The 27,195-nt window shown below is 52.9% G+C and overlaps 1 protein-coding gene across 1 annotated transcript in view; it reads left to right on the top strand.

The window, feature by feature from the left end:
* The window catches only part of ECE1 (endothelin converting enzyme 1), a 145,495-nt gene that overhangs the window by 41,238 nt on the left and 77,062 nt on the right, over positions 1–27,195 (top strand).

Raw genomic sequence — 27,195 nt, 5'->3', positions numbered from 1 at the left:
CCTTCCCACTCCCCTTCCAAACTCCCTTGCGAAACTCCCTGTTAGCAGCCCCTGTTCGCGAAAGCTCCCTGGTTGCTTGTGCGCTGCTTTATAAAGCCCTGGCCTGTATGAATGCCCCGCCCACTGATTAAGGCTCAGCCAATTACCAGCGGCTTCTAGGTTTCAAACCTTCCTTTGAAGCTCACAGCTTCCAACTGCCAGCCACAGCACACGGTCCTTCAAACAACCAACCAAACAAACAGACTGACAAACACAAGCTCAGCACACAGCAAGTAACCTCCAAACACAAACAAACACACACTATAGACAGTCACTTACCCCAAAAGGGTGCTGTATTGCTCCTCCTTCACCTGGAGAACTCCCTTGCGAAACTCCCTGTTAGCAGCCCCTGTTCGCAAAAGCGGGATCTAGCAGGATCTATCAAGTGGGGACCAGATAATCAGTGAGAAGTGTTTGAGGATCCTAGGATCATAGAGTTTAAGGTCAGAGGGGACCGCCAGATAATCCAGTTGGAGTTCCTGTAGGTCACAGGCCACCACCATTGTCTGCCACCTGCCCACTAAACCCAAAGGTCAAAGCCTCTCATTTCCCTAGTGTTTGGTCCCTTCCGCTCCTTCTCCAAAGTGGAAAAGGAAAGAGGAATTGAATCCCTTCCCCCAAAAATAAAGCCCTCAAATGCCCTCTGCCCAGCTTCCAATCTCTTTAACTCCCTCCCAAGGACTTGGACCATGCAGTTGTGTTGCCAGTACAAAAATCCGCAGCACATTGAAAATACGGTGGCAACATAAAACTGATCTAATATAAAATGAATAAATGACAAAGGAGGGAGAAAGGACTGTAGTACTGATTGTATGGCACCTGGGGCAGAGGTCAGTGCTGTTATAGGAGTACTCTAAAAGCTGTGTTAGTTGGTAAGGAGCAGGACCGGCTCTAGGCACCAGCAAAGCAAGCACGTGCTTGGAGTGGCACATTTCCAGGGGCGGCATTCCGGCCATCCTTTTTTTTCGGGCGAGGGCGCCACGCCCCCGGCCGCAGTGGGAAGGAGAAGCCCCAGCCCCGGGATGCTGAGCTGCCAGGGCCCAGCCACTACCTGGGGAGGAGAGGGCGAGTCCTGCCGGGGAGCCAGGGCTGCGCCGCCTCATCTGCACACTGGCTGCTGTGTTGCCTTGTGCCACCCCTTATATCGGGGCTTCTCTGCGCGGCCGGGCAGGGGAGGGGGAAAAGCCCCTGCAAGCGCTGGGAGGTGACATCACTCCCTCCGCTTCCAGCGCCGCCTGCGAGCTCCAGCCCTACCTGAGCTTGGGGCAGCAAATTTTTTGCTTGGGGCAACAAAAAAACTAGAGCCAGCCCTGATAAGGAGCCAGTAGAACCAGGGGCGGCCGGTTTGTATAATTTTTGGTGGTGCCCAGAACAGGTCCAAGTCCAACCCTCCCGCCCCCCTGCCACACACACACACCTGCCTTGTAAGCCAATATACAGTAACTCCTCACTTAAAGTTGTCCCAGTTAACGTTGTTTTGTTGTTACGTTGCTAATCAATTAGAGCGGTGGCTCTCAAACTTTTTTTTTCCGCAGACCACTTGAAAATTGCTGAGGTGTCTTGGCGGACCACTTAACATTTTTCCAAATGTTGTATGTACCGTTAGCTAACTATTGTAAAGCGCTTTGGATAAAAGTGCTATATAAAAAAAACCCCTAAATAATAAACAACTTTTTTTGTTCTACACATAAAAGCACACAACTCATATTTTAATATCAGTAGTCTGAACCTTTCTAATGCGATGGATGTGCCCTCTCTCCCCTGCCGCAGCAGCCCTCAAGCTGGGACTAGGAAGAAGCAGGGTTCTCTCCCTCTCTCCCCCACCGCAGCAGCCCCTGAGCTCTGGCTGGAAAGGAGGGGGGTCTCTCCCCTGCCACAGCAGCCACAGAGCTGAAGCTGGGAAGGAAGGGGGTCTCTCCCCAGCAGCTGCAGCCCTAGCCTCTTTCTCTTGCCACCGTAGCCCTGCACATCCCAAATTCCCCCCACCCCCTCTTCTTACACCACTGCCCCCTCCTACTTACTCCCTATTCCCCCCAAGGCCACCACCTCACCTTACATGTGCATCTTCTCCAGGGTCCAGGCACCTAATTAGAGGAGCCATGCCTGCGTGGCTCCACTAATTAGGTGGGTGGCCCTTCATTCTCTCATGTGCGGCCGCCCAGGAGTGCACCTTAGAGGGACCACCTGAATGGAGCTCGTGGACCACTGGTGGTCCGTGGACCACAGTTTGAGAACCTCTGAATTAGAGAACATGCTCATTTAAAGTTGCCCAATGCTCCCTTATAGTGTTGTTTGGCAGCCGCCTGCTTTGTCCACTGCTTGCAGAAAGAGCAGCCTGTTGGAGCAAGCTGGTGGGCCAACAGCCCCCCTATCAGCTCCCCTAAGTTCCCTGTACGGCTGCCACTCAGCAGGCTATCAATTGCTGGGCAGTTCAGGTGTCCCTCCCACCCACTGCCGTGTGCTGTTCCTGGCCTCCTCCTTGGAGCTGCTCTGGGAGCCTCCTCCTTGCTGTGCAGGTAGGGTGACCAGATGTCTCGATTTTATAGGGACAGTCCTGATTTTTGGGTCTTTTTCATATATAAGCTATTACCCCCCCACACACACACTTGCTGTCTGGTCACCCTATGTGCAGGGGGGGAGGGGGAAGAGGGGTGCTGTTGTCAGGGTGTCTCCCTCCCCCGTTCCTGCCCCCCCCATCTCCACAGAGCGGGGGGGGGGGGACACGACAGGGCTCAGAATGGAGGGAGCTTGCTAGCAGCAGCTGCTGTCTCAAAGTCTCTCTCTCACACACAGGGTGTGTCTCTCTGTCTCTCTCTCTGCCATGCTGTCTCCCCCCCCCCCCCCCCATTCCTGCTGCCTTATAGAGTGTGAGGCTGCATTAACAATGTTTCAGAGTAGAAGCCCTGTTAGTCTGTATCTGCAAAAAGAACAGGAGTACTTGTGAGTACTTGTGTTAGTCTCTAAGGTGCCATAACCACGTGTTAACCCTTGAGGGCTCAGCTGAATGTTAGTTCATCATTTAGCAGTAAGGCATTCCCTGGGAAATATCCACCCTCTGACTCCACCACCTCAACCAAGCTTCACAAGCATTATTGCTGTGTACAGTATTAAATTGTTTGTTTAAAACTTATACTGTGTGTATATATATATATATAGTCTTTTGTCTGGCAAAAAAAAAAAAATTCCCTGGAACCTAACCCCCCATTTACATTAATTCTTATGGGGAAATTGGATTCACTTAACATCGTTTCACTTAAAGTAGCATTTTTCAGGAACATAACTACATTAAGTGAGGAGTTAATGTAAAAATGTGAGAGCTCTGGTGATGAGGGGTTTAGGGTGTGGGAGGGGCTCAGGCAGAGGGCTGGGGTGCAGGGGTGAGGGCTGTGGATGAGGGGTTTGGGGTGTTGGAGGGGCTCAGGGCTGGGGTGCAGGGTTGAGGTGCAGGGGGTGTGGGCTCTGGGGTGGGGCAGGGCTGGGGATGAGGAGTTTGGGATGCAGACAGGCTGCCCTGGGGGCAAGGGCCAGAGAGGAGGATTCCCCCCAGCCCTCTCCCCACAGGCAGCAGCGAGCTCTGGGGGGAGGGCCTCCCCCATATCCCCCCTGCACCACACTCACCTCGCACCACTGTCACTGCATGTGCTCCTAGGGCCCCTCTCAGGTACAGGAAACCCCCTTGCCTCCCCTGCGGTGGGTGCTGGGGGGGAGGGGGGGGAGAGACTGCCATCACATGTGCGCCTCCTCCCCTGCTGCTGCCCCTCATTGTAGCCTCACTGGGGGTGGGGGATGGGGCTGCCCCTTGTCCAGCGTGGGGCAGGAGCAGTGACTGCGGGCGGGGGGGGGGGGGGCTGTGCTGGTGGAGGGTCCTATTGGAAAATGAAAGGGTCTGAGGGGGAAGGGCAGGCTCAAGGTCAGCCTGCCCTGGCAGTAGTAGATGGGGGGCACTAGGACCCTGCAGTGGCAGTTGATGCAGGGAGGCAGCATGGAGCTCAGTTCTGCTCCGGGACCAGGAAAGCGAGCAGGGGCAGCAAGTAGGGGCCAGGGGAGGCGCGTGAGGGCAGCAGGTGGGGCCGGGGGAGAGACCTGGCCTCGAACATTGGTGGAGCTTGGGCACCATGAGCCCATATAATTCACTGCCTATGAGTAGAACATGTATCTTTGTCCCTGGGTTTTGTAAGACTGATCAAACATATCGTGCCCTGCAAACAGAGGCGGCTCTATGTGTTTTGCTGCCCCAAGCACGGCAGTCAGGCAGCTTTCGGCGGCATGCCTGCGGGAGGTCCACTGGTAACACGGCTTTGGCGGTAATTCGGCGGCGGGTACGCCGAAGCCACGGGACCTGCGGACCTCCCACAGGCATGCCGCCGAAGGCAGCCTGACTGCCGCCCTCACAGCGACCGGCAGGCCGCCCCCCGCGGCTTGCCGCCCCAGGCACGCGCTTGGTGCGCTGGTGCCTGGAGCCGCTCCTGCCTGCAAATGGCTTCCTCAGGGCAGCTCTTAACAAGTGCTACATCATTCAGGGGTCTCTGCTGCATTCCTTGTGATGTACTGCCTCACTTAGAATGAGAAGTTAGCTCCTGCAGAAGAGGTTTCCCTCCCTTTTACTACAGTAGCACCTGAGGGACCCAAACAAGTCCCCATTTTGCTGGCTGCTGCAAAGACAGCCCTTGTCCTGATAGTTTACAATCTAAATTGACAAGACACACACAGGATGGGAGAGGAAGCCACTTGCCCAAGATCACCCAGGAAGTCAGTGGCTGAGCTGGGACCAGCACCCAGGTTCCTCAACTCTAGGTCCCATGCCCTAGCCTACGCTGTCTGCCACCTTGAGCCTGAATAAATCTGCCTGTCTGGAAAGGAGTAACTAGTGCTCTTCAAAACTCTGCTTGGACAGGTGCTTCTAGTCCTCTTCCCTAGCCACCCCCAGTTTGGTGTCTGCCGTCATTGGCTAAGCAGGTTTTGGTATGGCTTGGGCTTCGATGGGAGACATACATTGGTGTCGGAAATGGAGGGAAAATGCATGTTCTTATATTCAGATCAGACTATGAATGTCCTTTAGAAACTGACTATACAGTCTGGCCTAATGATCAGAGGTTAACTGTTGATGCCACATCATAATTAGGCCTTATCAGTGCATACTGCACTGTATTGGCTATATTGTTTCAGCCTCCCTCCAGACTCAGAAGTGCAGTAATTTACTGGACATGTGGCAGGGATTCTGCAACACGGAGCACAGAACTTAGCTTTCATTTCATTTGCTTCTATATATATCCTGGAGCACATAGCAAGTCTGCAGGAAACTGGCCCAGAGACGCTAAATCTTTGGAATGTGTGGGCTTTCAGCACATGTAGATTTTGATTGTCACTCCTCAAGAATTCCGAAATAGAGGTTCCTGCTATTGTGTTGCCTGGCTGAGGGGATGTAACCAGTTGCTGAGTCAGAGTCTATCTACATGTAAGCGGGGGAATGGTCCCGCTATTGTGGGGAACTTTCCTGGCTTCTGCACTACCCCGGTGAAGTGGGCTAACGAAAGGATCCGAGTCCTCGCTCCCACTTCCTTTACCCAGAGGCCTCCCTGCCCTTGAGGACTCCCCTTCCACTCTCCTGTCTGGCAGAGTCCTCGTAAACCCCGACAAGGCTGGGCCCAGGATTCCTGGGGGGCTTGACCCCCAACCCTGCTGTGGTCACCTAGGACAGGGGCTAGGGTGTCCCCACTCCGGGGTACTCTCTTTGCACCGGGCACCTCCCTGACCCACTGATCATTTTATACAATTTAAAGCAAATACAAGTTATTTAATTAACAATTACTTTTAAAAAAGAATAAGGAAAAATGGAAAAGGTTAAAGGAAACACATCACCCTGCTCTGAGGCAGGGAATATCACAAGCAGTGTCTCTGGAACGTCAGGGCAGTTCACAGTCTGTTCCTTGTAGGTCCCGGGCCTCCTTCTCAGGCCCTGGCTGTGCTGCAGGGACGCTGTGGGTTGGACACTTGCTCTGGCGGTGGCCACACGCTCTCAGGCTCTAGGTGGCAGGACCCTTCTTCCCAGCGTCGCCCCCGCCCTGTCAGGGTTACGATCCCCCTCCAAGTCTGGCCTGCAAGGCCTCTTGGGTGAGGTATCTCCCTGCGCTGGGCCCACTGCCAGGGTCCCCCTCGCTCTCCCCAGCTGCTCACCGCACCCAGCTCCGGACTGCTCCAGCCCCAGCTCCAGCTCCACTCTGCCTCAGCACGGCTGCTGCTGCTGCTCTGCCCCCAGCTCCCTGGGCTGCTTCTCTGGCCCCTCTGGCTCTGGTTGCTGCAGCTCTCCTCCCAGGGCAGGTCTGCTCTGCAGGCTGCTTCTGTAACTCTGCTTTGGGGCTGCAGCTCTGCTCCCAGCAACTTAGCTCAGGCCCCTGCTCTCTCCTGGCTGTGCTCTGGCTTTGGGGCTGCATCTCTGCTCCCAGCAACTTAGCTCAGGCCCCTGCTCTCTCCTGGCTGTGCTCTGGCTTTGGGGCTGCAGCTCTGCTCCCAGCAACTTAGCTCAGGCCCCTCTCTCTCCTGGCTGTGCTCTGGCTTTGGGGCTGCAGCTCTGCTCCCAGCAACTTAGCTCAGGCCCCTCTCTGTCCTGGCTGTGCTCTGGCTTTGGGGCTGCAGCTCTGCTCCCAGCAACTTAGCTCAGGCCCCTGCTATCTCCTGGCTGTGCTCTGGCTTTGGGGCTGCAGCTCTGCTCCCAGCAACTTAGCTCAGGCCCCTGCTCTCTCCTGGCTGTGCTCTGGCTTTGGGGCTGCAGCTCTGCTCCCAGCAACTTAGCTCAGGCCCCTGCTCTCTCCTGGCTGTGCTCTGGCTTTGGGGCTGCAGCTCTGCTCCCAGCAACTTAGCTCAGGCCCCTGCTCTCTCCTGGCTGTGCTCTGGCTTTGGGGCTGCAGCTCTGCTCCCAGCAACTTAGCTCAGGCCCCTGCTCTCTCCTGGCTGTGCTCTGGCTTTGGGGCTGCATCTCTGCTCCCAGCAACTTAGCTCAGGCCCCTGCTCTCTCCTGGCTGTGCTCTGGCTTTGGGGCTGCAGCTCTGCTCCCAGCAACTTAGCTCAGGCCCCTCTCTGTCCTGGCTGTGCTCTGGCTTTGGGGCTGCAGCTCTGCTCCCAGCAACTTAGCTCAGGCCCCTGCTCTCTCCTGGCTGTGCTCTGGCTTTGGGGCTGCAGCTCTGCTCCCAGCAACTTAGCTCAGGCCCCCTCTCTCTCCTGGCTGTGCTCTGGCTTTGGGGCTGCAGCTCTGCTCCCAGCAACTTAGCTCAGGCCCCTGCTCTCTCCTGGCTGTGCTCTGGCTTTGGGGCTGCAGCTCTGCTCCCAGCTCAGGATCTGCTCTCCCTGGGCTTTGTCTCTGGCTCTGTGGCTGCGCCTCTGGCCCCTCTGGATCTGGCACGGTTCTGCTCTCCAGCTCAGCTTGGGCCCCTGCTTTCTCCTTAGCTCGGCCCCACTCAGTCTGACCCAGGCAATTCCAGCTCACACGGAGGACGGGACCTCCCTCGCCTCCTGACCCTCTGATTAGCCTGCCCGCCCTGTCAATCAGGCTGATCTGGAGCATTGGTCTCTCCCCATTGTTCCTGGGGACTGTCAGTCTCAGGCTCCTGATTTGCCATCGACCCTTCCCCTTTTAGTACTGGGAGCAAGCCAATCAAAACACCCCCACTGAATGTTAGTAAGGGGGCAACAGTCCCCTTACATACACAAGCAAAGCTACTGTCTTGGGGGCCTGCCTTCTAACAGAGTCTGGACTTCTGGTGTTGATAGAACCAAAACATGATGCATACAGATATATATATTTCAGAGCGGTAGCTGTGTTAGTCTGGATCAGCAAAAAGAACAAGGAGTACTTGTGGCACCTTAGAGACTAACAAAATTATTTGGGCATAAGCTTTCGTGGGCTAAAACCCACTTCATCAGATGCATGCAGTGGAAAATACAGTAGAAAGAGAGTCTACATAACCAGACAATCCTGCTGTCAGGGTGCCAATGCCTGAGATGATGGGGTGTCCAGGATTTCCAGGTTTATGGATCTTGGGTAGCAGATAGAATACCCCTGGTCAGGCTTCTAGGGGTGTGTGTGCACAGATTTGTTCCTGTGCTTTTTCAGGGAGTTTCTTGAGCAAATGGTGTAGTTTCTTTTGGTAACCCTCAGTGGGATCAGAATTGGAATTAATTTGCAAACTGGACACCGTTAAATTAGGCTTGAATAAAGACGGAGTGGATGGGTCATTACACAAAGTAAAACTATTTCCCCATGCTAATTTTTTCCCCTACTGTTACTCAGACCTTCTTGTCAACTGTTGGAAATGGGCCATCCTGATTATCACTACAAAAGGTTTTTTTCCTCCTGCTGATAATAGCCCACCTTAATTGATTAGTCTCATTCGAGTTGGTATGGCAACACCCATTTTTTTATGTTCTGTGTATATATAAGCTTCCTACTGTATATGTATAGATATTAGTGACAAAGCTCTGTCCTAGTCTCCGTGGGTCCCTCGTTTCATGGCGGATTTCGCTAGCCTAAGAGGCTCGCTGTGACCCTCCACATAGCCCTTCTCTCTCTCTAGAGCAGTGGTTCCCAAACTTTAACAACCTGTGAACCCCTTTCACTAAAATGTCAAGTCTCGCGAACCCCCTCCTAAAAATGAATGTTTCCGGGGATTTTCTCCTTTACCTGAGTATGAAATATAAAAGTAGTGATCTGGGAAATATAAAATTTGTTTTTATGACATGCTTATTACACACTATTTATTATGAATTATTATTGATAATTACAGTATTTTTATTACATTTATGAAAACAGCAACACTCTTCCAAGTTCTCACTTTTGCAGCTTGTATCACTTTGAATAAGCCTGTTCTAGGACAAGACTCCTATGTTTCATCAAGCAGTATCAGATGTGAAACAGCATGAAGGTATTTAAGAAGCCAACTCAAAGAGTTCCTCCTACACAAGCATTCAGGTTTTGAGCAGTTCAGACAAACAACGCACGTTACAACAAAGCTTAAACTTGTTCTTCATAATAATTTTAAAAACAATACTAGCTGCCTATTTAATTTTAAAAACAGCAAAAAATATCCACCTCCTTTTCCATTTCTTATAAGGAGTCTTGAAGTTTAAATCTCCTCAGTGTGATAGATATGCTTGTTTTGATCTGCTTAGCTCTTGGAAGTCCAAGGCTCCGGGCTGCTGGCCCCCTGCTGTCTGGGGTCCCTAGGGACAGCTCTGTCCGCCATTAGGGAATTTTTTCCCAAGAACCCCCTGTAACATTTCACAAACCCTCAGGGGTTCACGAACCCCAGTTTGGGAACCACTGCTCTAGAGGCAAGGGTCACAGCTTACTGAGCCATTTTCATCATAAGCCAGCAAGGGAGGTGAGGAGAAGCAACCCTCCCTTGCACAGTCTCTGTTGTCTCCCAGTCTCAGTGATTAATCGGGGAGGGGAGGAGGGAGCCTGGGCCCGCCCTCTACTCCAGGCTCCAGCCCAGGGACCCTAATAGTAGCAGCTATGGTAGCTGACTTTTTGAAATAGGACGTGTACAATTCCCTGGGGCACTTCCCCACAGCAGCCCCCACTCAATATCTTCTTCACCGTTACCTCAGGGCCTCCTTCCTTGCACCTGATATGGATTTGTACTTCTTCATTCCTCCAACAGCACAGCTTCCTCCTATAGCTCCTGACACGCATGCCTCACTGACTGACTGGGAGGCTTTTGACTAGTTCCAGCCAGCCCTTGATTGGCTTCAGGTGTCCCAATCAACCTAGCTATCTCCACTGCTTCTAGAACGTTCTTAATTGGCCCCAGGTGTTTTGATTAACCTGGAGCAACTGCCATTTGGCTACCATGGTACCAGGGATTTGTTTAGCCTGGGGCTAACATACCTGTTTCTCACTACTTTACTGTAGCCATCTGGCCTTGCCCCGTCACATATCCCCCCCCGCTCAACACCATAGAGTTGGGCAACTTGGGACGCCAGGCAGTGTGCTCGTGACAGACCATTAGCATTGCCGTGGTGGCATCCAGCCCTGTGCCATATGCAGAACTGGAACGGTTGGAGGGATAAGAACCACCTGGTGACCCTTGCATTCTTTTCCTTATTCTGCTGCATCCACTGGAGGGGTGCATGGTCCGTCACGAGAGTAAATTGCCGGCCTAAGAGGTAATAACGCAGTGTCTCCATGGCCCATTTGACAGCAAGGCATTCTCTCTCAACTACTGCATACTTCTGTTCTCTTGGAAGCAGCTTTCTCCCAAGATCGAGTGTTCTTCTCCAACCATTTGCGACAGAACCACCCCCAACCCCACTTTGGAAGCATCTGTTTGTAAAATAAATTCCTTGTTAAAGTCCGGGGCTATGAGTATGGGATCATTACAGAGGGCCATCCGAATGAATGGCCCCTCTGCTGCATCAGTCCACTTCACCATATCTGGACCTCGGGCTTTCACCAGGTCCGTTAGGGGACTTGCCCTAGTGGCGGAGTGGGGAATAAAACGTCGGTAGTAGCCTACCACGCCTAGGAACGCACGGACCTGCTTCTTTCGGGTCGGCCGAGGCCAGTTTTGAATCGTCTCTAGCTTATTCGTTTGGGGCTTCACTATGCCCCTGCCTACACTATATCCCAGGTACCTAGCCTCTGCTAGCCCTATGGCACATTTAGTGGGATTAGCAGTGAGGCCAGCCCGCCTTAAAGTGAACAGTACTGCCTCAACTTTCTCCCAAGTGGGTTCCCCAGTCTGGCATATGGATTATGACATCATCTAGGTATGCAGTTGCATAACTAGTATGGGGGCACAGTAGCTTATCCATGAGGCGCTGGAATGTGACCGGGGCCCCATGTAGCCCAAAAGGGAGGACGGTGTACTGGAATAGCCCGTCCGGGGTGGAGAACGCTGTCTTTTCTTTAGCTTCTTTGGTTGGGGGAATCTGCCAATACCCTTTTGTCAGATCCAGTGTAGTCAAGAATCAGGCACTACCCAGTCGATCAACCAGTTCGTCGATGCGTGGTATGGGGTATGCATCGAATTGGGATATTTCATTTAGTCGGCGAAAGTCATTACAGAATCTCGTGGTACCATCAGGTTTAGGCACTAGAACGATTGGACTGGACCACCGACTAAGATTCTTCAATAACCCCTAATTCTAACATTTTCTTTACTTCGGCCTTGATTTCTTCTCTTTTGGCTGCTGGGATTCGGTAGGGTCTCAATGTTACCTTGGCTCCGGGGATCGTGCGGATATGGTGATAGGTCTCAGTCGTCCACCCTGGTTTTGTAGATTGCGATTAATCATGTCAGCTGCCTCGATCTTTTGGATCGGCGTCAAGTCTCCTGGGTGACTAAGCATGCCTCTCGATCATGCCAAGGTTTTAGAAGATTGATGTGGTAAATTTGCTCTGGTTTCCTGCGGCCTGGCTGCCACACCTTATAGTTCACCTCTCCCAAGGCTTCGATCACTTCGTAAGGTCCCTGCCTCTGGGCCAACAGTTTACTTTCTGCTGTGGGCACCAGGACCATCACTCGATCCCCTGGTTGGAACCGCCAAAGCTTTGCTTGGTGGTTATAATGGGTTCATTGGGTCTCCTGTGCTTTCTCCAAGTGTTCCCGTACAATGGGCGTAACTCAGGCTATCCAATCCCTCATCTGCAGTACATGCTCGACTATGTTCCTTCTGGGATTTGGCTCCTCTTCCCAGGCTTCTCTGGCTATATCCAATATGCCCCGGGGGTGGCGCCCGTATAGTAGTTCGAATGGAGAGAAACCTGTGGAGGCTTGTGGAACCTCCCTGATGGCGAACATGAGGTAAGGCAATAGGGCAGGGGTTGGCAACCTTTCAGAAGTGGTGTGCCGAGTCTTCATTTATTCACTCTGATTTAAGGTTTCGCTTGCCAGTAATATAGAAAGAGATCTTCTAAAAACGTTAATGTAAGTCTATAATATATAACTAAATAATTGTTGTATGTAAAGTAAATAACGTTTTTAAAATGTTTAAGAAGCTTCATTTAAAATTAAATTTAAATGCAGAGTCCCCCAGACTGGTGGCCAGGACCCGGGCAGTGTGAGTGCTACTGCAAATCAGCTCAGGTTGCCTACCCCTGCAATAGGGTATCCCAATCTTTGCCATCCCGGCTCACCACTTTCCTGATCATGGCCTTGAGGGTCCTATTGAACCTTTCCACAAGGCCATCTGTTTGTGGGTGGTATACAGAGGTCCATAGGGCTTGTACATGGAGCAATGAATAGAGATCTTTCATCAACTTGGACGTGAAAGGTGTCCCTTGATCAGTCAATATGTCTTTGGGTAGCCCAACCCGGAAAAGATCTGTACTAGCACCTTAGCTATTGTCTTGGAAGCCATGTTGCATAGGGGGACGGCTTCCGGGTATCGGGTTGCATAGTCTAGTACAACAAGCACATGTTGGTGGCCCCTAGCTGTCTTCTCTAGGGGCCCAACCAGATCCATGGCTATGAGTTCAAGTGGTACCTCTATTATTGGAAGAGGTATCAAAGGGGCCCGCAAGTGTGGGCGAGGGCTATGTAGCTCACACTCTGGACAAGAGGTGCAGTATCGCCAGAGATCTTCTGGCCAGAAGAACCTCCGCAGGATCCGTGCCTGGGTTTTCTCTACCCCTAGGTGTCTCCAAATAGGTGACTGTGGGCGAGGCTCAATATGGCTTTTTGATGTTTTCGTGGCACCAGAAGTTGATGTATCTCTTGCTCCTTCATTTGCACCACGCGGTACAGGAGGTCTTTCTTCACTATAAAGTAAGGTCCTGGACCCCGGACCTTCCCCTCCACAGGTATCCCATCTATCTCGGCCACCTCTTTCCTGATGTTATCATATCTAGGGTCCTCCGCCTGGTCCCGTCTGAAAATCTCTCTCCCAGGACTAATCTGCCCGAGCTCCCAAGGGCTGGCTTCTGCTTCTTCCAAAGGCTCGCCGCCGTCATGGCTGGGGCCGGCCTCCGGCTCACTTTCCATGGTGGTAGTTTCTCCGATGGCTGCTCGTGTCCATCTGCCTACTAGGGCAGTCTTCTGGCCCTGGATCCGGGTTCCCAAAGCTTTCGCAGCCATCCTCTCTTTTTTTGTCTTCCGGGTCTTTTGGGGGGCTGAGAACAGATCCTGAGAAATCTCAGTGAACAACAGGGTTTGACATTCCCCCTCCAACAAGTTGCTGCCCTCAAGGTCCCCACCTCCCTCCAGCCTCTCCGGGGGAGTAAATTATCAAACCCTGGATAGTCCCTCCCAATGACTACAGGATATGGGAGTTTAGGAACTACGCCCATTGTCACCTCAATGGGGTTCTCCTGAACCTCAGTCTCCACCAGGATGGTGGGGTAATGGCTCACAGCCCCATGCACACACGTCAGTGCTACACGTTTGGCTTGTAGCAGCTGGCTACTTTTTACCAGCTTACCCGATATAAGGGTGATAGCACTCCCTGAGTCCACAAGCGCTGTAGTCTCTGCTCCATTTATCTTCACCGGCCTGGTGTAGTTATGCGGGGCTAATGCGACGCCTGCAAGATGGATAAGGGAGCACAGGACTTCCCAATCCCCCAAGTTGCATTGCATAGGCTCCTCGGTGCTGCTGTGTCCCCACTCCCCACATGCATAACATCGATAATTGTTTCTAATCACGCCCCTATCATGGAGGTTAGGGGGTTTAGTCCCAGGGTTCCCCCCCACTCAGGCCAATCCCTTCCTTCTGAGGTCCATGCTGGTTTTCAGCCCCCCCCCCTTCCTCCACCTAGGACTCCCCAGGGGTTTGGCTGCCCCACCTTCCAGGGTTGGGGTTGGGTGCTTGCTTCGAAAGGGGCCTTCCGTGGGTAGTCGGGTCAATTCCCTGGCTGTCACGCGTCTTTCTACCAGCGTGATCATCTCGTCATAGGTGGATGGATCGTTCTGGCCTACCCATTTGCGGAGAGCTGGTGGCATGTAATGATCCATGACCAAGGTCTCCAAAATCTCCTCCAGGCTGCACACCTTGGGCTGTAACCACGTCTGCGCGAGGTGTATTAGGTTGAATAGCTGGGACCTCGGGGGTTTGTTCTCCTGGTACTTCCACTCATTGAACCTCTGGGCCCGTACTGCTGCCGTCACCCCTGATCGTGCTAGGATCTCTGCCTTCAGCCGGGTATAGTCAATGGCGTCCGTGGCAGGCAAGTCAAAGTAGGCCTTCTGGGCCTCTCTGCAAAAAACAGGGGCAAGAATGCTGGCCCACTGCTCCTTGGGCCACGTCTCACACTGAGCAGTCCTCTCGAATGAGAGGAGATATGCCTCTACGTCATCTTCTGACATCATCTTTGGCAGACAACCAGTGGCCCTCAGGGTTCGTGTCCCGTCCAACCCCCGGGCCTGGGTGGTGAGGATCTTCAGCTGGTCCACTACCTCTCGCAAGAGGGCACGATCTTGGGTCGCCTGGTCCATTAATAATTTATCAGTTTCCTGCTGAAGCCACAATCTGTCCATAATCTGACATCAGGAATCATAATACTTAAAAACCAGTGGGAGAACACTTTAACCTGTCTGGCCATTCTATGACAGACCTGCGGGTGGCTATCTTAAAACAGAAAAACTTCAAAAACAGACTCCAACGAGAGACTGCTGAGCTGGAATTGATATGCAAACTAGACACAATCAACTCAGGATTAAATAAAGACTGGGAATGGCTGAGCCATTACAAACATTGAATCTATCTCCCCTTGTAAGTATTCTCACACTTGCTTCTTATCAAACTGTCTGTACTGGGCTAGCTTGATTATCACTTCAAAAGTTTTTTTTCTCTTACTTAATTGGCCTCTCAGAGTTGGTAAGACAACTCCCACCTGTTCATGCTCTCTGTATGTGTGTATATATATCTCCTCAATATATGTTTCACTCAATATGCATCCGAAGAAGTGGGTTGTAGCCCACGAAAGCTTATGCTCTAATAAATTTGTTAGTCTCTAAGGTGCCACAAGTACTCCTGTTCTTTTTGCGGATACAGACTAACACGGCTGCTACTCTGAAACCTGTCATACCTGTTTTCACAGACCTTCCCGCAGCTATCCGGCCTGACTTTGTCACACATATTAAGACTTCACCATGGATTGGTGACATGCTTATAACGTGTCTTGGTACAATCTGTACAGACAGTATTAGAACGCAGTCACACTTTTTGGTTTTGCTACAACTGTCCTGTTTAGTGTTCTGCTGGAGATGTGCCTCGAGATTCCGATAGGCACTGCTGATAAAATAACGTAGCTGAACTGAATTGCCTCTCTTGACCGATATGCAGATGAAAGTGCCTTTCTGCCACTCCAAGGAAAAAACAGCTTTTGTGAAGTCACAAAGTTGTTTTTTTGTTTGCATCATGCGAATCTCAGACAATGCTCCCCAGCACTCGCTGCCCTGCTGGTGCCAGCCACAGAGGCGATCAACAGAGGGAAGGAAATGCTAAGGCCAGGTCTACACTAACCCCCCCACTTCGGACTAAGGTACGCAAATTCAGCTACGTTAATAACGTAGCTGAATTCGAAGTACCTTAGTCCGAAGTTACCGCGGTCCAGACGCGGCAGGAAGGCTCCCCCGTCGATGCTGCGTACTCCGCTCGCCGAGCTGGAGTACCAGCGTCGAAGGCGAGCACTTCCGGGATCGATCCGGGGCACTTCCGGGATCGATCCGGGATCGATTTATCGCGTCTTAACCAGACGCGATAAATCGAACTCAGAAAGCCGATTGCTTACATCCGGACCCGGATGTAAGTGAAGACGTACCCTAAGGAACAGATAAGCCCAGCTGGATGTCAGCTGGCGGCAGCTGAGATACAGAGATGCACTAGAAAGGGAGATATTTCAGAGTAGCAGCTGTGTTAGTCTGTATCCGCTAAAGGGATAGGAGAGATTTCCACTTGCTCTCTCTCCAGGGCTGGGATCACAAATGGCTGTGAGGCAGGAGTGCAGGAAAGAGGGATTAATTGGTTTGGAAGAAAGAAGAAACAGGCCCTCTGATTGAGCTACAGCAGGGCTGGAGGGGGAGGCACAGGGCTGGAGGGGGTAGGGTCATATTTGCTTTTTCATTAGTTATGTCAAAGAATTGGAGAGGACACCATGTTTAGATAAATGTAGTGGCTGGAAAAGTGTGGGGGGAAGGGCAAATTGATGAGCGGATCTTCCCATTTCTGACTTTCTCCAATTGTAATTTTCTGGGCAGATGCTCAGGGGAGTCTCACATCAGCCTGAAAGTATTTTGGTTGATGGAGTCAACAGTAGGGTTACCATACGTCCGGTTTTTCCCGGACATGTCCGGCTTTTTGGTAATCAAACCCCCGTCCGGGGGGAATTGCCAAAAAGCCGAACATGTCCAGGAAAATACCGGCCAGGCACTTCCCCTCCCGCGGCTGCTCTGCTCCTCCCCTGACTCTTCGGCTCTGTTTAAGAGCCGAGCTGCCTGAGCGCTCCGGCTTCGGGCAGCCCCCTTGCCTCCGGACCCTGAGCCGCCGGCCGGGCACTTCCCCTCCCGGGCTCCAGCTGCTCTGCTCCGGCGGCGCAGGGTCCGGAGGCAAGGGGGCTGCCCGAAGCCGGAGCGCTCGGGCAGCTCGGCTCTTAAACAGAGCCGAAGAGTCAGGGGAGGAGCAGAGCAGCTGGAGCCCGGGAGGGGAAGTGCCCGGCCGGGGGCGCAGGGTCCGGAGGCATGGGGGCTGCCTGAAGCCCGAGCACTACCGGCTTCACGGTTTGCCGGGCAGCCTCCAGATCCTGCGCCCCCGGCTGGGCGCTTCCCCTCCCGGGCTCCAGCTGCGCTGGGGAAGCGCCGGCCAGGGGCGCAGGGTCTGGGGGCTGCCCGGCAAACCGTGAAGCCGGTAGCGCTCGGGCAGCCCTTTTCGCGTGGCTGGGAGGGAGGAGGGGGAGTTAGGGCGGGGAATTTGGGAAAGGGGCGGGGAAGGGGCGGAATTGGGGCGGGGAAGGGGGTGGGAAAGGGGGTGGGAAAGGGGCGGGGCCAGGGCCCCGTGGAGTGTCCTCATAGACTCATAGACTCATAGACTTTAAGGTCAGAAGGGACCAATATGGTCATCTAGTCTGACCTCCCGCATGATGCAGGCCACAAAAGCTGACCCACCCACAACAGAATATTCCAGCCTGCGAGCCCTGCCCTATGCTGCGGAGGAAGGCGAAAAACCTCCAGGGCCTCTGCCAATCTACCCTGGAGGAAAATTCCTTCCCGACCCCAAATATGGCGATCAGCAGTACCCCGAGCATACAGGCAAGATTCTACAGCCGGACCCTCATTTTACCCGCGATGGCACGTTAATGCCTAATTGACTAAAATCACGTTATCCCTTCAAACCATTCCCTCCATAAACTTATCAAGCCTAATCTTGAAGTCAGAAAGGTCTTTCGCCTCCACCGTTTCCCTCGGAAGGCTGTTCCAAAATTTCACCCCTCTGACTGTTAGAAACCTTCTTCTAATTTCAAGCCTAAACTTCCCCACGGCCAGTTTATATCCATTCGTTCTCGTGTCCACATTACTACTGAGCTGAAATAATTCCTCTCCCTCCTTGGTATTAATCCCTTTGATATATTTAAAGATAGCAATCATATCCCCTCTTTTTTTATTTTTTAAATATGGTAACCCTAGTCAACAGAGTCTCTCCTAATTTGGCCCCAGCTACAATGGGCCCAACTTAACTTCAGTTGCAGAGTGCCAAGCTGGGATGTAATGTGCATGGTTAGTGACTGGATCCTGGAGTAAGAGACACAACAGTGCACTCCTGGGGACCAAGAGTGGCCCCTGGTTTGGGACTCCTCGTGTTACGAGGACTTAATGTAAGCCCCTCCTGGACCCAGCTTTTCAGAGGGGCTGGGCAGCAGCGTCTCTGATGAAAGCCAACAGGAGCCGTAGGTGCTCAGCACCTCTGGACATAAAACCTGTAGCATCTCAAATTGGGCTCTCAAAAATCAAGGCCCCCAAAATCATTGGGCACTTCTGCAAATTTTGGCCTAAGGCTGGGAGCGTGCTACAGGTCATGTCCATTTGACTTGCACCATCTATGACCGTATGCTCCTCAGAGCAAGGATCCTGAACTAGCCAGAGTCTTCACTGCCTGCACCCTGCGTTGTCATCGACATCTGTGCAAAGTGAGGAAATGCTTCCATTCCTATTAGTACTAATCATTTATTTGTATTGTGGTAGCAGCAAGGAGCCCCAATCATGGATCAAGACCCCATTGCACTGGGCTTGGTACAAACCCAGAACAAAAAGACAGCCTCTGCCCCAAAGAGCTTACTAGGGGGAGTGCTTCTCTCTCACTTGGCACTGGTGTGAGTGACTCCTCGTGGAGCAGGGAAGCAGAGAGTAGGCCCCTTCCTGCTGCAGGGCTGTAACACACTGTTAGCCCATGGGTCAGTCGATGGCACAGAAGGGTGATATAACCATGTGGGAGGCTTAGCCTGTTGTAACTGGGTGGGAATTCACAGTGAAGATAGGACACTAGAACACAATTCTCATGGCTCAGGAGGGTACGGCTCCTGCCCCCCTTCCCCGGGAATAACCCTGACCCATGAGGCCTCTTTGCCCAGGGCAGAGATGGTCCTATGCTGCCTCCTCAGAAACCCTGGTTGTAGGGAGCAGGCTGGAGAGAAAAGGGGCAGGATGGGGTGTAACCAGGTCATTGCCCCCCTGACAATTCTCCACCCCTGCAGAGTCCCTTTGAAAAAGGAGCACAACTTTTTTTGGGGGGAGGGGGGTTGCCACAGCCTTTGCTGGTGGCCAAACTGGCTCCAGCAGCCCCAGAATAGGAGAGGCACAAACTGCCTTCCTTTCTCCCTGTCCCAGCACTCACACAGGAATGAATCCAGCCAACCCCGCCTGTTTGCGCTACCCAGGAGTGAAACAACCCAAAAGTACCCTCCTGTCCCTGAGCCCCAAGAGAAGAAGGGAAGTGACCACAGGGGCACATGAAAAGGGCTATGACTGTTCAGCACATATTTAATTTCATCATGAAAGAGCTAATGGATCCATTCCAGCACATGGCTGACAGGAATTCCTCCTAGATGTTGAGTGGGTGCCACTTTCCAGACAGCAGCCTATGCAGAGACCATAGTTAATGCTTAACTCCAAGCCCTCCCAAAAGCACAAGGATTCCCTACTATTAAAGAAACAGCCTTTTAGGCTTTAAAAACCCCAGTGATTTCATAGAATCATAGAAGATTAGGGTTGGAAGAGATCTCATGAGGTCAACTAGTGCAACCCCCTGCTCAAAGCAGGACCAACCCCAACTAAATCATCCCAGCCAGGGCTTTGTCAAGCCGGGCCTTAAAAACCTCTAAGGATGGAGATTCCACCCCCTCCCTAGGGAACCCATTCCAGTGCTTCACCACCCTCCTAGGGAAATAGTTTTTCCTAATATCCAACCTAGACCTCCCCCACTGCAACTTGAGACCATTGCTTCTCGTTCTGTCATCTGCTACCACTGAGAACAGCCTAACTCCTTCACGTAGTTGAAGGCTGTTATCAAATCCCACATCACTCTTCTCTTCTGCAAACTAAATAAGACCAGTTCCTTCAGCCTCTCCTCATAAGTCATGTGCCCCACCCCTAATCATTTTTGTTGCCCTCCACTGGACTCTCTCCAATTTGTCCACATCCCTTCTGTAGTGGGGGGCAGAGGTGTCGACTCCGTGGGTGCTCCACAGCTAGAGCACCCACGGGGAAAAAAATGGTGGGTGCTGAGCACCCACCGGCAGCCCCCCTATCAGCACCTCTCCCTCCCTCCCAGCGTCTACCGCCTGCCATGGATCAGCTGTTTCGCTGGAGGTGTCAGGAGGTGCTGGGGGGAGAGGGGAGGAGCGAGGGCGCAGCGCACTCAGGGGAGGGGGCAGAACTGGGCAGGGCGAGGGCAGGAAGAGGTGGGGCGGGGGTGGAAAGAAGCAGGGCCGGGGTGGGGCATTGGGGGAAGGGGTGGAGTGGGGGCGGAGCCAGGGGGGAGCATCCCCCAGCAGATTAGAAACTCGGCGCCTATGCGAGGGGGCCCAAAACTGGACGCAATACTCCAGATGTGGCCTCACCAGTGCCAAATAGATGTGAATAATCACTTCCCTTGATCTGCTGGCAGTGCTCATTTCATTCAGATGTAGGGCTTGTATATGCAGGGAAACGTACTGGTGGAACCACAGTGGTATAATTATAGCACTATAGCTACACTGGTATAGCCCCCCATGTGTCCACTTTATTCTGGAATAAAAGACACTTTATTCTGGCATAATTACTCATCTTAACTACATAAAAAATCACTTTTATTCCAGAACAGAGTGTCCATCTGGGGTTTGTATTGGCATAGCTATAGTGTTAGAATTATACCACTACAGTTCTTCCAGTCAGTTTCCCCAGAAAGACAAACCCGTAATAATTTTACATACATACCTCTAATCTCTCTCGTAGTTCCCTATAATTGATTCAGATCCACCTCAGAAAATAGCTACAGGCAATGTATTTATACTGCACCTGGGTTCGAACTCCTCAACCACAGGCTAGTTAGCTTGTGGTATCCACATAGGTCAATCCTCACACCATCACTCATTTCATGCCAACATGCAAATATCACTCTTGATTAAATGCCAGGAATTTTAGCTACCTGCAAGATCATGATTTGGAAGCAATATTGCAGAAGTGCCGGCTGAGATAGGGCCTGTTGTGCTAAGCACTGTACCTAGGAGCCCCAGCCGTGGACTGGGACCCCATTACGCTAGGCACTGTACAGACACAGAACAGAGACAGTCCCTGCCTGCAGCGCTTACAGTCTGAACAGACAATGCAGGCTGAGGGTGGGAGACAGCAAGTTTCATTACTATCATTTCACCGATGGGGAACTGGGCTCCGGAGAGACTAAGTGACTTGCCCAAGATCGTACAGAGAGCGTGTGGTAGAGACTTGGAGCTCCTGAGCCCCATGCATTAACCCCAAGAACAGCCTTCCTCTTCTGTCCATAATTTAAAGTCATATCATTATAATTCCAGTGGTTCCTCTGTGGCTACACAAAGATCCAATACTGAAATGGAGCTCTAAGCTATAAAGACAGAGGCAGCCATTTGGGGTCCTTAGCGCACAGGGCTGGGAAACCTAGGTCCTAACCCTGGCTTTAACATTGATTTATGACCCCAAACTGCTCCTACAAAAGTTGATGACAAAACCTACCCTGACTTCAGTGGGAGTGGGCCAGGGCCCTCAATCTGTGACCTTGGGAGAGTCACTTAGCCTCCATGCCTCAGTTTCTCTATCTGTAAAACTAGATGAAAGGTAGCATGGAAGAGAAGCACTGTATCAAAGCTGACCAGGAGCGAGGTGTCCTGAGCAGAGAGCCCCTTATAGTCTAGTAACAATTAATTTAAATTCAATTAAAAAATGGCACCACGACCAAATAAACAGCTTGCCACTGGTTTAATTGAAGGCCGCAGGCCCCTCCTCTCCTGCCCCAGCTTCACCCAGCTCTAGGGCTGCCAGGTGTCCGGTTTTCGACTGGGCGTTTAAAGTCCGGTCAGTGGCGCAGCAAGGCTAAGGCAGGCTCCCTACCTGCCGTGGCTCCGCACGACTCCCAGAAGCACCGGCATGTCCCCCCTCCAGCTCCTACGCGTAGGGGCAGCCAGGGACTCTGTGCGCTGCCCCTGCCCCAAGCGCCGGCTCCTCAGCCTGGAGCACCCTCCTGCACCCCAAACCCCTCATCCCCAGCCCCACCCCAGAGCCTGCACCCCCAGCCAGAGCCCTCACCCCCCCACACACCCCAACCCTGTGCCCCAGCCCTGATCCCCCCCACCCTCCAAACCCCTTGGTCCCAGCCCGGAGCCCCTCCTGCACCCCCAACCCCCCCCGAGCCGGCACCCCCAGCCGGACCACCCCCACTCCCCCCTGCACTCCAATCCCCTGCCCTAGCCCTGATCCCCTCCCCTCTGAACCCCTTGATCCCAGCCTGGAGCACCTAAACCCCTCATCCTCAGCCCCACCCCAGAGCCTGCACCCTCAGTCAGAGCCCTCACACTACCCTGCACACCAACCCCCTGCCCCAGCCCAGAACCCCCTCCCACATTCTGAACCCCTCAGCCCCAGCCCGGAACCCCCTCCCACACTCTGAACCCCTCAGCCCCAGCCTGGAACCCCCTCCTGCACCCCTCATTTCTGGGCCCAGCCCGGAACCTGCAACTGCAGCCCAGAGCCCGTACCCCCTCCCACACCCCAACCCCTGCCTCAGTCTGGAGCCCCCTCCCACACTCCGAATGCCCCAGTCCGGAACCCCCTCCCACACTCCAAACCCCTCAGCTCCAGCCCCACTCCAGAGTCTGCACACCCAGTCAGAGCTCTCATCCTCCCCACACCTCAACCCACTGCCCCAGCCCAGAGCCCCCTCCCACGCTCTGAACCCCTCAGCTCCACCCCCCAGCCCAGAGCCCCCTCCTGCACACCAAACCCCGTATCCCTGGCCCCACCCCAGAGCCCGCAGCCCCAGCCAGAGCCCTCACCCCCTCCCGCACCTGAGCCCCCTGAGCCAGCCTGGTACAATGAGCGAGCGAGCAAGGGTGGGGAGAGCAAGCAACAGGGGGAGGGATGGAGTGGGTGGTGGCGAGGCCTCGGAGTAGGGTTGGGCCCTCGGAGAAGGGCAGGAGCAGGGCAAGGGTGTTCAGTTTTGTGCGAGTAGAATGTTGGCAACCCTACCCAGCTCTGCCCCTTTGAAGAAGGAGGCAAGCCTTCTTAGCTCGCCTGGGGTCCCTGACTGGCTACTGCCTCCTCCTGACCCTTCTAACAGCTGGACAATCAAGCTGTGGTTCTGTCCGGCCAGAGCCTGGGGGCTGATCTACACAATCCAGTTAGGTCAGCTTAGCTACATCGCTCAGTGCTGTGATAAATGTTACACCCTGTGCAATGTAATTAAGTGTCTACACTACAGCACTGCAGCTGTGCTGCTGTAGCCTTTCTAGTGTAGACATGGCTTGTCTAGGCGGTGCTTGGAAGTCTAACATCACTGAACGCCCCTCTTTCCCAGGTGACTCTCCTCCTTTGGGTGGGTGTGTCAGGGCAGCAATGCCTCCAGCAGGGAGCAGAGAAGGCTGGCACACCCCATCACACACTGTTTGTTCTAAGTTATCATCTCACTCTGTTTTGGAGGCAGTATTTGAACACTGAAACAGGGTGCAAAACTGTATTCAAGAATCAGGAGCATGTAACTGATGCCTTCTGATTCAACTCTGAAATTCAAAACAGCTAGTTGAGGATTTTCCCTCTGTGACCCCAATCCTGCAAGCTCTGTTGAGGGCTGACCCCTTTTGACTTCACTGGAGCTTCGTAAGGGTCAGCCCCCACAGGCCAGCTTGCAGACTTGGGATCTGTGACAGCAACAAGCACCCACAGTCCCGATGATTCCATCATGCTGTTTGGTGGGTTTGGCCTGCTTGCCCTGAAACATTCTTGTATCATAAATCAGAAACCTGGAATATCCCCAGCTTCATTTCCAGCTGTGTTTTCCTTTGATCTCTAAACATTTCCCTCCTATACCCTGATTCTAGCATTCACAGGGTTTCAGAGAGGTGGATTCAATTAACTTCACAGTTGTAACTGACACTCAGATGAAATGTAGGAGTATATTACTCTAGATTGGTATTAGCCAATTCATAAATGTACACGGCCTTGCTGGGGCCTGTGTTTATCAGTGTTTTGAATGCAGACTGCTGTAGGGAGAGCACCAGTCCCTGACTGAGGAATTAAAACCCAGGTGCAATATCCTGCAGGATAGTTCAAGAGGCTAAGTGGCAGCAGCTGCTTGTTAGAAAGAATGAGCAAGGTCAGCTGTGGCAGGGGTTGTGTTTGAATGTTCTGTTTAATATAGAAGAGGAGTGTTTGTGGGACATGTGGAAAGGGAGGAAGAAGTATCTCAAAACAGGACCAGTAGATTGTTGTCAGATGAGAATTTCCTGGTTAACCCCTTAGCTGCTAGTCCTGGAGCTGTATCTCAGTACCACTGTTTGTCCAATTGGCTGTGATTCCTTCCTGCACTGGGGAAATGTATTTCAGTTCCACAGCCAAGAATGCTGCTCAGCACTCGGGGTAATAGGGTTTTACAGACTGAGGACAGTCATGGAGCTTGGGTGTTTGTGGCATTGCTGCAGCCCAAGGCAAGTGGAACAGTGCGCTGGCTTGGCAGTAGGGTTGCCAACTCTCCTGGTGTCGTGCTCTATCTCCCGGAGGCTACTGCAGCCAAACTGGGAGATTTTAGGCGCTAACAGTCCAGCGGCGCAGCGGGGCTAAGGCAGGCTCCCTACCTGCCTTGGCTCCGTGACGCTTCCAGAAGCGGCCAGCATGTCCCTGTGGCCCCTGGGGGGCAGGGGGTCTCTGTGTGCTGCCTCACCCTAAGTGCTGATTCCACAGCTCCCGTTGGCTGGGAACTGCTGCCAATTGGCGCTGCAGGGGCATTGCTTGAGGGCAGAGGCAGGGGCATTGCTTGAGGGCAGAGGCATGCGGAGATCCCCTGCCCCCCCCACCCCCCAGGAGTTGCTGCCAGAGGGATGTGCCAGTTGCTTTTGGGATCCACCCAAGGTAAGTGCTGCCTGGCCAGAGCCTGCACCCCTCACCCGCTCCCAACCCAGAGCCCACACCCAAACTCCTTCCCAGAGCACCCCAACCCCCTGCCCTAGCCTGGTGAAAGTGAGTGAGGGTGGGGGGGAGCGAGTGATGGAGGGAGGGGAGATGGAGGGAGCGGGGGGTGGGGTGTCTGGGGAAGGGGCAGGGCAGGGGGTGGGACAAGGATGGTTTGGTTTGTGCCATTAGACTGTTGGCAGCACTACTTGGCAGTCTAGTGCCAACACAGCCTGTGTTGTCAGGGCCATGGGTTGAGGGCAGGGAGGAGGTGAAGTCAGTGATTTGATTGCCCTCTGCCTTACAGCTCATGGAGACAGCTGGCCAAAGTGCAGGTGAAACCCTAACAAATTGGAAGGTAGCATTTCACTCTCCTTTGGCCCAGGCAGATGGGATACCCACATATGGGCAGTGGAGACTCAGGCTTCCTGTGCTGCTGTGGAGCACGCTCTCCCCTTCCCCATCCCTGCTCTGGGGCCTGAGCGACTTCACCCTGAGTATCTGCTTGGGGGGAAGAGGTAAGAATACTGTAGAGGGAATCAGACTTTCAATTAGACTTGTATGGAAATATAGCTTGGGGCAGTGGGGGTTTCAGCTCATGGCCTTGGGGCCTTCTGGAGGGAGCTGGGTTTTTTCCTTGCACCCTCCAAGGCAGATTCTCTATCCTGCTAAGGCCTCATTACAGGGCTCTGGTGGAGTAAAGGGGCTGGAATCATCCTCCAAGGGGACTCTCCTACTGCCATAGATCTGCCTTGTCCCAGGCTCTAGCATAAGGGGCACCTTTGGGGCAGGCCAGGGGTGAGAAGGAGGCATGGGCAGAACACACGGTGCTCCAAATATTGTCTGGTTCTTGGGAAAGCAGAGCTAAGTTGGAGCAGCCTCAGGGCTGCTCTAACATTTGCTGGAGGCTATGCTGACCTGCAGATAGGCCCAAGTAGGAGGAATGCAAAGAAGGCATAAGGTGATCTTTGTCTCCCACAGTTCATGCACTCAGGCCTCTCAGTCGTGCCTGGAGCCCGAACAAACCCAAAGACCTCACTCAGGACTCCAGAGTTTTGCATGGCCTCCTCTCAGAGTGAAACCACTGCTCTGAACCTTGTGCACAGGGACTCAGTTTCCACGAATCCCTGTCCAGGCTCCTAAACCCGAGCTGAGTTTGTGGTATTCTTACAAGAGATCCTGTCCTAGTCCCCTGTGGTTCATATCCTGATTTCCCACAATAACCATTCAGTAATAAGTTACTGGCTTGCCTGCCACTCGCCTGCTGTGACCTCAGTCATGATGCATTTCCAGTCCCCTCAAAAGGCAGCACTCTCATTGCGTCCGGCTAGAGACTGAACTGTAAAACCTAGATACTGAAGATGCTCAGATCCAGGGTTTGGGGCTGGACACATTGCTAATTTTGGCAGGGCCAACTTAGAACCATTCAGAGACTGCAACAGTCTGGAGGCCTCTAAATAGAGGTATGGATGGGGACTACATGGGGCAAGAGTTTAAATGGGGGAGCCTACATAAGGGTACCAGGATTTGACCTCTAAAGCTGGAGCCAGGGCACAGCTTACTCCATTTAGGAAGGCTTGAGGCAAAGGCAGGGGTGGCTTGGCTGGTGGACTGGGTGCTGCTTGGGTAGCAGCTAGATTTGGTAGACAACAGTTGCAAACCTTGCCTGGTGGGTGGTGGTGGAGTTGGAGAAGTTGGGCAGAAGTGGAAGGACCCCCTCCTGGCTGGTTCAGTGGAATCCAGTGCACTACCCCAGTTTCAGACCCCTTGGGGGTGGTCCCTCAAAGCTGAGACAATCCAGCCAGCTGGACATCTTGTCATCCTAGGCACAGGTGCAAGCTCCAGACTGGCATGGCACACTTAGCATGTGTGACTACATGGAAAGGTCCAGCATGTGAAAGAAACGATTATTTCTTGATATATCATTTGGATGATGATGGCTGCGAGAACCATCTGCTTCTCTGGCCATCCCCTCTGTCTGTCCCTCACTCTCCTCTCTGGAGAGCGGCCCTGGTGTGTTAGATAAGCAGGAGGGACACAGCAGGTTAGAGATGGAGTTGGGGTAGGGTGGAGCTAACAATGAGAAAAGGAGGCTGGCCTCTGAAAGTTTTGAACAATCCGTTGGCTCCTGCTGTGGAATGCAGCTTTACAAACGCAGGCAGACTTTATTTTACTTCCTGTTCTCTGACTTGCTCCCTGATCCTGTGTTTTGAAACGTGCATGTCTGATGTTCCCAGGCTGAGCTAGGCAGCCCCTCTCTGCACAGGAGTCTTTCTTCCCATTGAAAGAGAAAGTTTACTTAAGGCTCAGAGGAGGGCTACAGAGGAGACATGGGGGCGGTTGGTTTGGCCTGTGGGTGGGCTGACTTTCTTGTGCCTTTTTTGAGTTTCTTCAGATTATAATTGTTCAGTAACTTTATATCTCAATCACTTGGATTCAGCACAAAGGAGGACTTACAACCTGGCTGGGCAGATGTCCCAGCCAAAGCCTCTCTCGCTGCCTCAGGTGCCATTCCACTTCGACTCTCTGGGAAGGATCTGCGGAACTGATCCAGGGAGAAAGGG

The sequence above is a fragment of the Emys orbicularis genome, chromosome 22, assembly GCF_028017835.1.
Source record: "Emys orbicularis isolate rEmyOrb1 chromosome 22, rEmyOrb1.hap1, whole genome shotgun sequence".
Classification (NCBI taxonomy): domain Eukaryota; kingdom Metazoa; phylum Chordata; order Testudines; family Emydidae; genus Emys; species Emys orbicularis.
The sequence above is the reverse complement of the archived record's forward strand: the minus strand, read 5'-3'. Positions and strand labels throughout refer to the sequence as shown.